At 40.0% G+C, this 13,599-nt stretch overlaps 1 pseudogene; it reads right to left on the reverse strand.

The window, feature by feature from the left end:
- Nucleotides 1–1,391: 1,391 nt before the first annotated feature.
- On the reverse strand, nucleotides 1,392–3,151 carry LOC112829888 (superoxide dismutase [Mn], mitochondrial pseudogene; annotated as a pseudogene).
- Between the last annotated feature and the right edge of the window lie 10,448 nt (nucleotides 3,152–13,599).

Genomic DNA, 13,599 nt, shown 5'->3' on the forward strand with positions numbered 1-13,599 from the left:
AGCACATTTAAGACTAGAGCAGGCACTGCTGAGTAGTCACAAAAATCCCTCTTGGATGAACAATGAATGCTTGGTTCATTTCAGAAGAAATGGCTTTTACCTTTTCTATTATGAGAAACAGAGCTAAACAAAATCTTGAAGTCTCATTTCCTGCTGGATGATTAAAAGCTTTATCTGTAAATTGTCTTAGTCTCTTAAAATCTATCTGATGGGAGGAAAAAACAAAACCCTTAGGGAAGAACAGTGTGCTTTCCCTTGTTCTCGCAACATAAAATCAGAGCAAAAATAGAGTGCCATAGAAATTTCAACATTGAATTTTTTTGAAATCTTAAAGCTTAATAAAACTCAAAAAGTTTTATATTAATCAGTAATCTCTGCATACCTGCTAGTTCAATACAAACCAGGATCTGGCAGACTACTTGTATTCAAAATGCCATCTTTCAAAAAGGTTCTACTTTTCTAAATAGTCCATTTAAAGAGTTCACTGCCTTGCGTACACATATATGTGTGTGTGTGTGTATGTGCGTATACGTAAGCGGTAAGCACAGGACTCTCATTGCACTCCATGAAAGTCACTTCACTGTGCTAGATGAAGGATGGCAATCCTAGTCTCCACAAAGTGTCTTCAACCCACAGGCATACACACAGTTATCACTACTCTCATCAACACTGCTGACAATTCAGGAAGCCTAAATACTTTCTAATTGAATTCTAAAAGAAAAGTGCCTTAATTTTTTTAAACTTCAGTCTTCAATATTGAAACTGCTAAGTTACTCCATTTTTCCATGCAAAAAAAAAAAAAGAAAAGAAATAGAATCAACTTGGGGAAAAAATAATATACTAACTTGGGAAAACATCCACTTACTAAACAGGCTTAAGAAAAAAACCTATATAGAAAAAGTATTCCCAAAGAAGGTAAAATCTATGTGTGTTGCTCACCCCAGGATTATTTGAATAAATAACAATTAGTAACCGGGGCGCCTGGGTGGCTCAGTCGGTTAATCGTCTGCCTTCAGCTCAGGTCATGATCCCAGGGTCCTGGGATCGAGCCTCGCATCGGGCTCCCTGCTCAGCGGGAAGCCTGCTTCTCCCTCTCCTACTCCCCCTGCTTGTGTTCCCTCTCTCACTGTCTCTCTCTCTCTCTCTGTCAAATAAATAAATAAATAAATAAATAATCTTTAAAAAAAAAATAAATAACAATTAGTAACCAATGAAATATTCAGTACAGAACTGTAAAATAAATTAGGAAGTGTCCAATTGATAAATTATACAGCCACCAAAAATAAGGAAAATGACATGACAATGTCAAGCCAAATTACAAAAGGCTCCCTACTACATTTAAACAGTCCCACCTGCAAGCACGAAACAGGAACACAATTTGACAGGCTATGTCACTGGATTATGGGTATTGTTTTCCTTTATTTAAAGGACTATACAACATAAAGCTCTATAGTGACCGTGCATTTTTTTTAAAAGAAAAGAAGATCAAATATGATGGACTAACTCAAAACCAAGTCTTTGAAAAGCAATGTTCCTGGGTAGGGACACGCCGTTGCCCACATCCAGAAACCAACCACCTGCCGCTCTGGGAAGACAGCACCTGACCCAGGCTGCTGCTCTGCAGAGGGATGCTTGTGAACAGGGTGGAAACGTGGGGCAAGTGCCTGGCCAGAACAGTCTGTGGCCTCATTCCCAACATTCATTTTATCAACAAGGCCCAGATTTGTCCACTTTGAGCAGGTACCTAACACATACTTCTATGTTTGATGACAAACTTTCACATAAAAATCTTTTTATTTCTCCCAACAGAAAAATTCAAATGCACCACTATTTCCTTTTCATAATAGAGCAATTCTCAATTGGCAATCAAGTGATATTTTTTAAAAGACAAAATGGTGTTAACCCTGTGGAACATGTGACCAAAAATTATTAAAGGCCCATGGGTGATATCTACCACAAGTACTACGAGACAGAAGATTACTTAAAAAAAGAGCAATTTTCAATAGAAAAACTGAACACTTCCCTTGGGAAACAAATTTAATCTTTTATCATTAAACAACTGGGCAAAGGACCAGGTTTTCTACAAGTGCAATAAGGGGCAAAAGGCTTCCCCAGAGGCCCTAAGAGGACAGGGATGAGATCTTTTCGATGGTTTTATAATGGCAATTATAACCTGCTGGCTGTTTCAGCTCTCGGAAGATGATGTTCTATCAAAAGACTAAATCATACAAAGCACTTACTATTTTCAGTTGCCCAATAACAAAATTTGAAAATAAGAAATTCATAGCATTAAGTCATGTTCATCAAATGCTTGAACAAGCTAGCAATGCTACAATAGAGCAGCTTACTGGTAGACTACGGCACTCTGCACTACTACAAAAATAGTCGTGAAAAGCTAATTTTGCTCAATGTAATGATCATGTTTTACTTTTTGCAAGCCATGTATCTCTCCCTTACATTCTCCCAGTTGATAACATTCCAAATAGCTTTTAGGTAATCCAGTCTGACATTTATATATTGAAGGTAATAAGCATGCTCCCACACATTGATTCCCAGTTGTGGAATAAGACCTGTTGTTCCTTGCAGGGGATCCTGGTTAAAACAAGCAGCAATCTGCAAGCGTCCCTGTTCTTTATTGAAACCAAGACAACCCCAACCTGAGCCTGGGACGCCAACGGATACAGCAGTCAACTCTTCTCCTTAAATTTGTCGAAGGAACCAAAATCACGTTTGATGGCTTCCAGCAATTCCCCTTTGGGTTCTCCACCACCCTTAGGGCTCAGGTTTGTTCAGAAGATGGAATGATTTATATGGCCTCCGCCATTGAACTTGAGCCCAGGCTGAAGAGCTACCTGAGTTGTAATGTCACCCTTCTCCAGCGCCTCTAGATACTTCTCCTCGATGGCATTCAGGTTGTTCATGTAGGTCGCGTGGTGCTTGCTGTGGTGCAGCTGCATGATCTGGGCGTTGATGTGAGGCTCCAGGGCGCCATAATGGTACGGCAAGGCGGGGAGGCTGTGCTTCAGTCTGGAAGCCAGCGACCCCAGCGCCGGCACCAGCGTCCGGCTCATGCTGCGCGCTGCCCGGGACAACATGGTGAGCTACGCCAGCAGGCTATGCAGCAGAGTTGACTGGCCGCGCCGACTGCCCGGCGTACCAAGTCAGTAGCATTTTGAAGGGGGGTAGGGGTAGAGGGAGAGGGAGAAAGAGAATCTTAAGCAGGCCCCACCCTCAGCATGGAGTATAACTTAGGGCTAAGTCTCATGACCCTGAGAACATGACCTGAGCTGAAATCAAGAGTCGGACGCTTAGCCACCTGAGCCACCCAGGCACCCCTCAAAACATTCTTAAGAAACTAAAACTAAGGGTGCCTGGGTGGCTCAGATGGTTAAGCATCTGCCTTCAGCTCAGGTCATGATCCCAGTGTCCTGGGATCGGGTCCCACATCGGGCTCCCTGCTCCTTGGGAGGCTGCTTCTCCTTCTGCCTCTCTCTCTCTCTCTCTCTGTCTCTCATGAATAAATAAATAAAATCTTAAAAAAAAAAAACTAAAACTAAATGCAATAAATAAACATATTGGTCTACTTAAACAGGAAATTTTTACCATATTACTTCTTTGTCTAAAACTCTTTAGACAGTGGGCAAGGGCCCACTGTTTATTCATTAAAATTCATTCTCAGTTGGTCTGAAAAGTCTTCAAAGAACTGGACTCCCTAGGTCCCCAGTTTCATCTCCTTCTTCTCCCTGTAATAAACCCTACTCTCAGGTAATACTTAATTGCTAGCGAAACCCTTCTCTCGGATCCCCATTCTCCCAACATTCCACTGTTAAGTGTGGGATTCATGCTATGGTTTATGATTGTTCCCACCTTGAAATGTCTTCCCAAGTTTCTTTGCTCAGCCAACTCTAAACCCAGCTCATTCATCGTACTGCAGCTCAGGCCTCATCTACCCTAGAAAAATCTCCTCAGTCTCCCCGGCGGGGTATAATACCCTTCTCATTGCTCCTATGGCACCATGTACATGCCTTTACCTTAACACTTACCTTATTTGTTGGAATTTCTATTCGTGTCTTTTTCCAACCCGATAGACTCTTCTAAGGCAGCACAGCACAGAACTTAGCATATAATAGGTGCTTAACAAATATTTGCTGAACTGAAGTTCAAATTCCACTGGGAGATGTGAATACTAATCAGTCAGTGGTTAATTAATATATTTAATATAGGCATTGTAAAATTATGAAATGATTTGCCTCTCAAATAAAAATAATTGGAGAGTCAAGTGGTTTGAACAGCATGCTTCTCAGTCTATTTAATTGCTCTGTCAGCTAAGAATTGTAATTCTAATATGTTCTCTTCTTCTGAAGTGACTGATAATGAGTGGAAACTATGTGATTTCAAGAACAGCTATTATAACATTAATAATACAAGCTATGACCTATCAAAAATTATTCTGCTAGTAATATTAAAATTCAGAGTACTTAAAGAGTCTGATAAATTCTAACATAGATAAAGTGGTGGACTAGGTGAGAAGAGCAGAAAATATCAGATTGAAGATTTTTCCCTTTGCTGCCATCTTTTGGTTGAACAACAGTAGTAAACCACAAGAAGAAAGAAAGGGAAGGGGTACCTCGGTGTCTCAGTTGGTTGAGCATCTGACTTTTGATTTCGACTCAGGTCATGATCTCAGGGTTGTAGGATTGAGCCCTATGTCAGGCTCCACGCTCAGCATGGAGTCTGCTTGAGATTCCCTCTCCATCTTCCTCTGCCCCACCCCACCCCACCCACGCACACCTTCTCTCTCTCTCTCTCTCTTAAAGTAAATAAATCCTTTTTAAAAAAAGAAGGAGTTCCTGGGTGGCTCAGTCAGTTAGGTCATGATCACAGGGTCCTGGCATTGATCCCTGTGTCAGGCTCCCTGCTCAGTGGGGAATCTGCTTCTCCCTCTCCCTCTGCTCCTCCACTCCCCCCCCAACTCGTGCTCTCTCTCTTGCTGTCTCTCAAATAAATAAATAAAATTTAAGAAAAGAAGAAGAAAGCAAGGGAAGAAATTTTACTCCTGGCACGGGTAAGGGGACTTCACATACATTATTTCATTTTCTATTCATAGCATTATTCCATAAATATCCTCCTTTTGATAAGAGAAAAAAACTGAGTGTAGCAGACACTGTTGTCATCTTTCCCAAACCAGATTATGTTCATTATGCAGACAAATCCTTCAGAGGAGTCTCAGTGCCCTCTTAGACTAGGGGATAAATTTTAACTGGCTTGAGCAATCACGGAGTTGTCATTGTGCTTGCCAAGATGAGTGGGTTTGAACAGGAACATGAAATGAAATTTTAGGCAATGGAGGCTGGGGGGTGGGGTGGTGCTTTCAGGAAGGTTATCTTCACTCTTAAAAAGAGTCAAGAAGAGACCTATCATTTTCTACCTCTGGACACTCTCATTCATATGTGACCATGAAACTGTGGCAGCCATCTTGGAATCACGTAGGAAGCCAGCCTAGCACAGCACATCAGTATGTTGAGAATGGCACAATGGAAAGATGGAAAGAACTGGTTGCTTTTCTTTTTTTAAGATTTATTTATTTATTTTAGAGAGAGAGAGCAGGAGCTGACAGCAGGGAGGCAGAGGGAGAGAATCTCCAGCATCGATTCCCAACGCAGGGCTCAATCCCACAAGCCTGAAAGCATGACCTGAGCCAAAACCAAGAGTTGGCCACTTAACTGACTGGGCCACCCGGCTGCTTCAAAAACAGTGATGACATCACTGACCAGCTGTTCTAATTCTAGACTTATTTTTAGTTAAGATATTAAATGTAATTGTTTAAGTCATTTTTATTTTGGATTTTCTATTATTTGCAACCAGAAGCATCCTAACTGATTCACTGAGGTTTAGTAAAATTATTTACAAGTATAAAGATTTGAATCTAGTATATCATGCTACTATCTACCTGTTTACTTCTTGCATACAGAAAAGAAGCAGAAACTCTGAGGGAAGAAAGGTTTAAAATGTAACCTTTCATCTAGCCAACAGAAGGTCCAAATTCCTAAGGAAGGACTGTGTAATCCTTGATTGAATCTTGAAGAAAAAAGAAAAAAGAAAACCATAAAGGACATTATTAGGACTATTGGGGAAATTTGAATACGGACCATATATTAGAAACCAGGAGAGCTTACTGTATAGATTTTTTTCTATTTTTAAAAGTAATCTCCACCCAACATGGGGCTCAAACTCATGACCCCAAAATCAAGAGTTGCATGCTCCATTGACTAAACCAGCCAGGTGTCCCTAAATTCTAAGTTTTCTGAGTGGGGTCATTATATTTAGATGTGTAATAGAACACCCTCATACTTAGCATGTAAAGTAAAATGTTTATTTTTTTAAAAATTTAGAGAAAGGATTCACAATCACTAAGTTTTCTCACAGACATTATTTAAGAAGGGGAGTAGGAAAAGGTTTCTTTCCTTTCCTTCTTGGCAACTGCAAAAATTCATTTTAAAAATTTATCCTTACAAGGATGGATGGAGAAAGTTAAAGCAAATGTGGTAAAAATTTAATGACTGCATCTAGTAAGTGGCATAAGGGTATTTACTGTAGTTTTGCAACTTTTCTAAAGGTTTGAATTTTTTCAAGATAAAAATAAATATGAAGGTATTCAAATACTTAGAAACATGACTCTCGGATTATAACAAAGTGAGAAAGTACCAAAGGTGAATCTAGGTTAAAGGTTTATTTATTAATGAAAGGGACCAACAGGGCAGAAAAACTGGTTCAAAGGAGAATTTGAGAGACTGGATATATATAATCACTGGGGAAAAAGAGATGGCCAGCATATATTTGCTACATTACCTATAAAACTGCTTAAAATGAAAATTGTAACCTTTGGAGTTTATCTTTCCTACTGGACAGAAACCATTTACATTATACAGAAAAAATATCATTTGAAAATTATCCATCCCTCAGGCAACAAACTGAGGGTTGCTGGAGTGGTGGGGGGTGGGAGGGATGGGGGGGCTGGGAGATAGACACTGGGGAGGGTATGTGCCATGGTGAGCGCTGTGAATTGTGTGAGACTGATGAATCATAGACCTGTACCCCTGAAACAAATAATGCATTTTATGTTAAATAAATAAATAAATAAATAAATAAATAAATGAATGAATGAATGAATGAATGAATGAAAATTACCCATCCATTTGACATTTAACTCCAGAGTCTGGGTCCCAGTGGATTGTACAGTCCCCTAGGGCAAGGGCTCTCAAAATGCTCTCTGGAGACTCTTGGGGGTGGGGTGGGCGGGACAGGCAGCTAAAACCCTTTTTAAGAGGTGTGCAAGGTCCGGGCACCTGGGCGGCTCAATCGGTTAAGCATCTGCCTTCGGCTCAGGTCATGATCCCAATGCGGGGCTCCCTGCTCCGCGGGAAGCCTGCTTCTCCCTCTCCCACTCCCCCTGCTTGTGTTCTTGCTCTCACTAATTTTCACTGTCAAATAAATCAATAAACTCTTAAAAAAGGGGGGGGTGTGCAAGGTCAAATTATTTTTATGATAATACTAAGATAAATATATTTGCTTTTTTCATTTTCATCCTTTCACGAGTGTGTGGTGGAGTTTTCCAGAGCCTACATGTGATATTGCAACAGATTGACAACAGAAACAGAATCCATGTGTCTTCTATTAAGCCAGAGATTAAAAAGATTTCCAAAACTTTAAAACAATGCCATTCTACTCACTAATTTATCTTTGGGAAATATAGTTACCTTTTTCTTTTTTTTAATTTACCTATTTGACAGAGATGGAGCACAAGCAGGGGGAGTGGGAGAGGGAGAAGTAGGCTCCCCACTGGGCAGAGAGTTCGATGCGGGGCTTGATCCTGGGACCCCAGGATCATGACCTGAGCCAAAGGCAGACACTTAACGACAGAGCCACCCAGGTGCCTTAGTTACCCAGGCACCCTAGTTACCTTTAAAATATATATTATTTAGGGGCGCCTGGGTGGCTCCGTCATTAAGCGTCTGCCTTCGGCTCGGATCATGATCCCGGGGTCCTGGGATCGAGCCCCGCATTGAGCTCCCTGCCCAGTGGGGAGCCTGCTTCTCCCTCTCCCACTCCCCCTGCTTATGTTCCCTCTCTCGCTGTCAAATAAATAAATAAAATCTTTTAAATAAATAAAAATTCAAAATAAAATATATATTATTTATGTTCATATGTAATGAGTTACTATTATTTTTAGATGAACGAATAAATATTTTTAAATTTTTATAATTTCTAATACATTAAATATTTTTTAAAGATTTTATTTATTTTATTTGCGATAGAGAGAGAGTGAGAACACAAGAGGGGGGCAGAGGGAAAAGCAGGCTCCCCACTAAGCAGGGAGCCCGATGTGGGGCTCAATCCCAGGACCCTGGGATCATGACCTGAGCTGAAGGCAGATGCTTAGCCAACTGAGCCACCCAGGTGCCCCTCTAAGACATTAAATATTGATTGATATTACCTACCTAAACAAAAGTTATTTGAGGTCCTCAATAATTTTTATAATGTATGGGGGTTCCAAGACCAACAAGTATGAGAATCATTGCCCTAGAAAGTTATATAATACTTGGCAGAACTTCTTCTAGTATGACTTTGAGAGGATACATGCCATAATTTTGCTTTATTTTCAAATTGCAGATTATCCTTAACAGAAAAAAAGAAGTTGTTAAAATAGAAAAAATAAATTCAATTTATTTTCACTATAAAAAGTAAAAACTAATAAAAAATGGTGTCTAGACCCTGAATAGCCAAAGCAATCTTGAGAAAGAAAAAAAGTTGGAGGCATCACATTGCCTGATTTCAAACTATATTACAAAGCTGGAGTGATCAAAAGAGTATGATATTGGCATAAAAACAGGCACATAGATCAATGGAACAGAATAGAGAGATGAGAAATAAACCCATGCATATGGTCAATTAGTTAACGACAAGAAAGCCAAGAATACAAAATGGGGAAAGAATAGTCTCTTCAATAAATGGTGTTGGGAAAACTGGACAGCCACATGCCAAAGAATGAAAATGGACCACTATCTTACACCACATACAAAAATAAACTCAAAATGGGTTAAAGACTTGAACATAAGACCCGAAATTACAAAACTCCTAGAAGAAAACACAAGGGATAAGCTCCTTGACATCAGTCTTGGAAGTTAGTTTTTTGATTTGACATCAAAAGTATAGGCAAGAAAAGCAAAAATAAATAGGTGGGACTACATCAAATGAAAAAGCTTCTGTACAGCAAAGGAAACCATCAACAAAATGAAAAGGCATACTATAGAATGGGATAACATATTTGTAAATCGTATGTCTGATAAGGGGTTAATACCTAAAATATGTAAGAATTCATACAACTCAATAGCAAAAAACCAAACGGTTCCATTAAAAAATGGGCAGAGGATCTGATAGATGTTTTTCCAAAGAAGACGTACAAATTGCCAGCAGGTACATGAAAAGGGGCTCAACATCACTAATTATCAGGGAAATGTTAATCAAAACCACAAAGAGCTGTCACCTCACATATGTTAGGATGGCTTTTATCAAAGACAACAGATACCAAGTGCTGGCAAGGATGTGGAGGAAAGCGGACCCTTGTGCACTGCTGTTGAGCATGGAAATTGGTGCAGCCACTAAGGAAAACAATATGAAGTTTTCTCAAAAAATTCAAAATAGAACTACCATATAATCCAGCAATTCCACTTCTAGGTATTTATCCAAAGGAAATGAAGTCACTATCTCAGGAAGATGTCTGTATTCCCATGTTCACTGCAGATATAAAAGCCAAGATATGGAAGCAATCTAAGTGCCCATCAACAGACAAATGGATAAAGATATATACGCACGTGCGCACACACACACGCTGGAATATTGTTCACCATAAAAAAGAAGGAAATACTGCCATTCATGACAACATGGATGGATCTTGAGGGTGTTATGCTAAGTGAAATAAGTCAGAGAAAGTTGAATAAGACAAATACTATATCATATCACTTATATGTAGAAACAAAAACCAAACCCAAACAAGAACAATAACCCAAACCCAAACTCATAGATACAGAGAACACACTGGTGGTTGCCAGAGGCAGGGGGGTAGGGGGGAGTGGGGAGTGCAACCATACAAACTTCAGTTATAAGATAAATAAGTTCTAGGGATAAGTGTTCTCCATGGTGACTACAGTTAACAATACTGTATTGTAGTTTGAAAGCTGCTAAGAGAGTAGATCTCAAAAATTCTCACAAGAAAATCTCAAAAATGCTCATCACAGGAAAAGATTTTGTAACTTATGTGGTGATGGATGTTAACTAAACTTACTGTGGTAATCGTTCTGCAATATATACATACACCAAATCATTATGTCGTATGCCTAAAACTAATACAATGTTCTATGACAATTATATCTCACTTAGAAAATAATAATAAAGAAATAACAGTAAAAGTAAAGAAGTCTTCTAAAACACATATAATAAATATACAGCATGGAGGAAGAAAAAAACACCAACATTGACAAACGCTAACTGTGATAGTGCTGAGAGCAAAATGGAGTCACTCATGTCAAGCGGGGGCCTGTTTCATGCAGTGACACAAGCAGCTGAGGGGCCTACAGCTACCAGATATGGCTGAGACCAGCACCAGCTGACAAGACCCCAGAATGGATAACCAGCAGAAGCAGGAGGAGGCCTGCAGGGGCCTAAGATGGTTAAATCCCATTAAAGAGGGAGGATTTTTGCAGCAAATTATCAGACTCCTCAGACACTGACCCCTCTATGTCGGAGCACTTCAAGAAGGCAGCTGTTGCCAAAGGCTCTGCCGATTTATCTCCAAACAGAGCTGAGATCCTTCACTGCTCAAACATAACAAGCCTAAGAGCAGAGAGCTGAGGGGACTAGACCGAGGCTTTACCTCAGCTGCGCCCCCACAGACTCACATCGGGTTTGGCGCGTTAACTTCCTACTCCATGTTCTAACTTGTTTGTTGTGTGACTCATCTTGAGCTTTGCTTTCCACTGTGCCGTGGAAGAAGTCAACTTAAACATGTGGTGAAATGTCAATGAGTTTTGACTCCTGTATCTGCTTTATAATTGTGTTAACCTTGCTTTAAGATCAAATCAAGCTGACATTGTAGAAAGAGCTCGCGTGTGCGTGTTCATAGTGTGCTCAGGACAGATGGGAAGTACAGGGTGCCTCGTGTGTGGAGGACTGGAGACACCAGAGAAGTTCCTGAGCATCTGAGATCTGGGGAAAGCCTTCCTAAAGAAATTAGCAGCTGGTACCTGAAGAATGTGAAGAAGTTAGCCAGAAATATGTGGGATTTGAGGGGAGGCAGTTTCAGATAGAAGCAACAGCATGAGCAAAGCTTCCCCTACTGGAACAAATGAAGGAAGTCAAGTATGAATAGAGAGAGAGAATGCCTATGTGTATAGAAGTTGGGTGGCAGTGAAGCGGGAAATCAAGGTTCTTGTCTCATGGAGTCAAAGAATGAATCTTGCGGACAAAGGAGAGTGAGTAAAGTGATACAATTTTTATTAAGCAAACGTACAGAAAGAAAAGCTCTCAGGAGTGAGGGGTCGGGACAGGGTTGCCACTGAGGGCTTTTAGGGTTGGTTTTTTATTGAAGGCTAATCAGGGAACTTAAATCCTTTTAACATCTCTATTGCTAGCACCATTGAGTAAGGACTAGTGATAACACCTTCAATGGCTTACTTCCTTTTTAGGGTCGGGTAACTCTTGGTTGGTCACAAGTAGCTGTTATAACAAGACTCCACCTCTGACACCTAGGGCAGGGCGGTCTGGTTTGTTCCCTTATCTCTGGTTTCCTTACACATCCCTATTTTTGTGATTTTTGTGAGCCTGACCCCGTGGCTTTCTACCCATCTCTCCCTACCTAGCCCTGCCTGTCGCTTACTCAGCAGGATGGGAGGGGACAGTGTGAGGAAGTAAGAGATGAGATTGGAACATAAAGAGGGGCTATATCATCTACAGCCTTGTAAGCAAAAGTAAGGGATTTCAGCTGTATCCTAAAAGTCTTTGAAGTTTTAAGAAATGGAGTGACGATACAGAAGGTAGGAAGACCAACTAGGATGGGGGAATGTGAATTGAAGTAATGTAGAACTAACAAAATTCTCATTTTTGCTAAGTTTACTGGGTTGATAGAGAACAGGGCAAATTCAGCTACACAGCATATCTTGAGTCTGCCTGAGCATTTCTAGACTAGATAGAGAAATAGGCTGAATCAGCTAGTGTAGATTCTGAAGGCAGACTGTCCAGGTTCAAATCCCAGCTCTACCACTTCATGGTTTTATGAAGTTGGACTTATTTAAGACCATGAGAATAACTCACCTCATAGACTGTCATGAATATTAAATGAGAGAATACTTGTAAAGCACTAGAATGATACATAGCACATAATTAGAGCTCTGTGTACCTGCTAGTATAATTTCAAGAAAATTCATACACTTACATTTATTATGCTGTATATCAGTTTCTTCAAATACCGCTTTCTCTGGAAGGTGGATAGGTTTCATGGTCACATAAGTTTTAACAACACTGGAAGAAGAAAACAGAAAAAAAAAAGATACCTAATTGAAATGTGATATCACACATGGCTTTCTGTGGGTTGTGGTCATGACTTAGTAGGCCACCCTACTATAAGACTCCTACTACTCCCTGAATTGGTCTACCTCATTTAAAAAAAAAATGGCTACAATGTTATTCCATTTTATGGAGATGACATAGGTTTGTTTTTTCTTTTTTTCAAATCCACTCTCCTAGTTGTGGACATTTATTTATTGCCTCTACTTTTTCTACAGTACAAGCAAGCAGTGACATGGTGACTATGTATGTGTACACAGACAATATACATATATGTACATTTGTATACATACATACAGATAGCTCTACATTTATTCTATCATTTTTATAGGGAGGGGTTTTTGACTCCAGCTTTCTATGCAAAGCAAACTGATCAAGGAAAACTTAAAATGCAGGGGAAAGGTGTCAAAAGTTACCTAGCCATTCATTTATGTAAAATCCCCAGTAGTGTAGCCTTCCCTGGAGGCTAGCAAGAGGGAAAAATATTCCTTTGTTTCCACCACTCACCCTTACCCCAAGACAGTCGCCCAGGCAACAGAAATAATGCTACCCTAACTAACCCCACAGGCAAGTGGAAGAAAACAGCTCCAAGTTCAGTGATTCTCCACAGGAATCAGACTGCCCCCTAGAGGTCAATTTGGAAATTTCTGAAAGTCTTTGTCTCAATCAATGGGATCTGTTAGTGGAGGACTTGTATGGGCACTACTGTCATTTAGTAAGTAGGGAGTAGGGACACAACAATGTGCAGAATAATCTCATAATGCAAAATTGTTCCTCAGCATAACTGTCTAGTCCCTCCACACATTTATAGAGGTTAAAAACCTGCTCATAATTATCTGAGCTTAAACCTTTGTTTTACATATAAACACAATATTTTTGTATGATTTTGCTAGACACTGAATTTTCCAGGAATACAACCGTTGTGTCAATCTAGAAAACACTAGTTTACTTGGCCCAGGATTTTGCTGAGTTACTTATGAT

Source organism: Callorhinus ursinus, unplaced genomic scaffold, assembly GCF_003265705.2.
Source record: "Callorhinus ursinus isolate GAN/ISIS: 27379988/994484 unplaced genomic scaffold, GSC_fseal_2.0 scaffold27, whole genome shotgun sequence".
Lineage (NCBI taxonomy): Eukaryota > Metazoa > Chordata > Mammalia > Carnivora > Otariidae > Callorhinus > Callorhinus ursinus.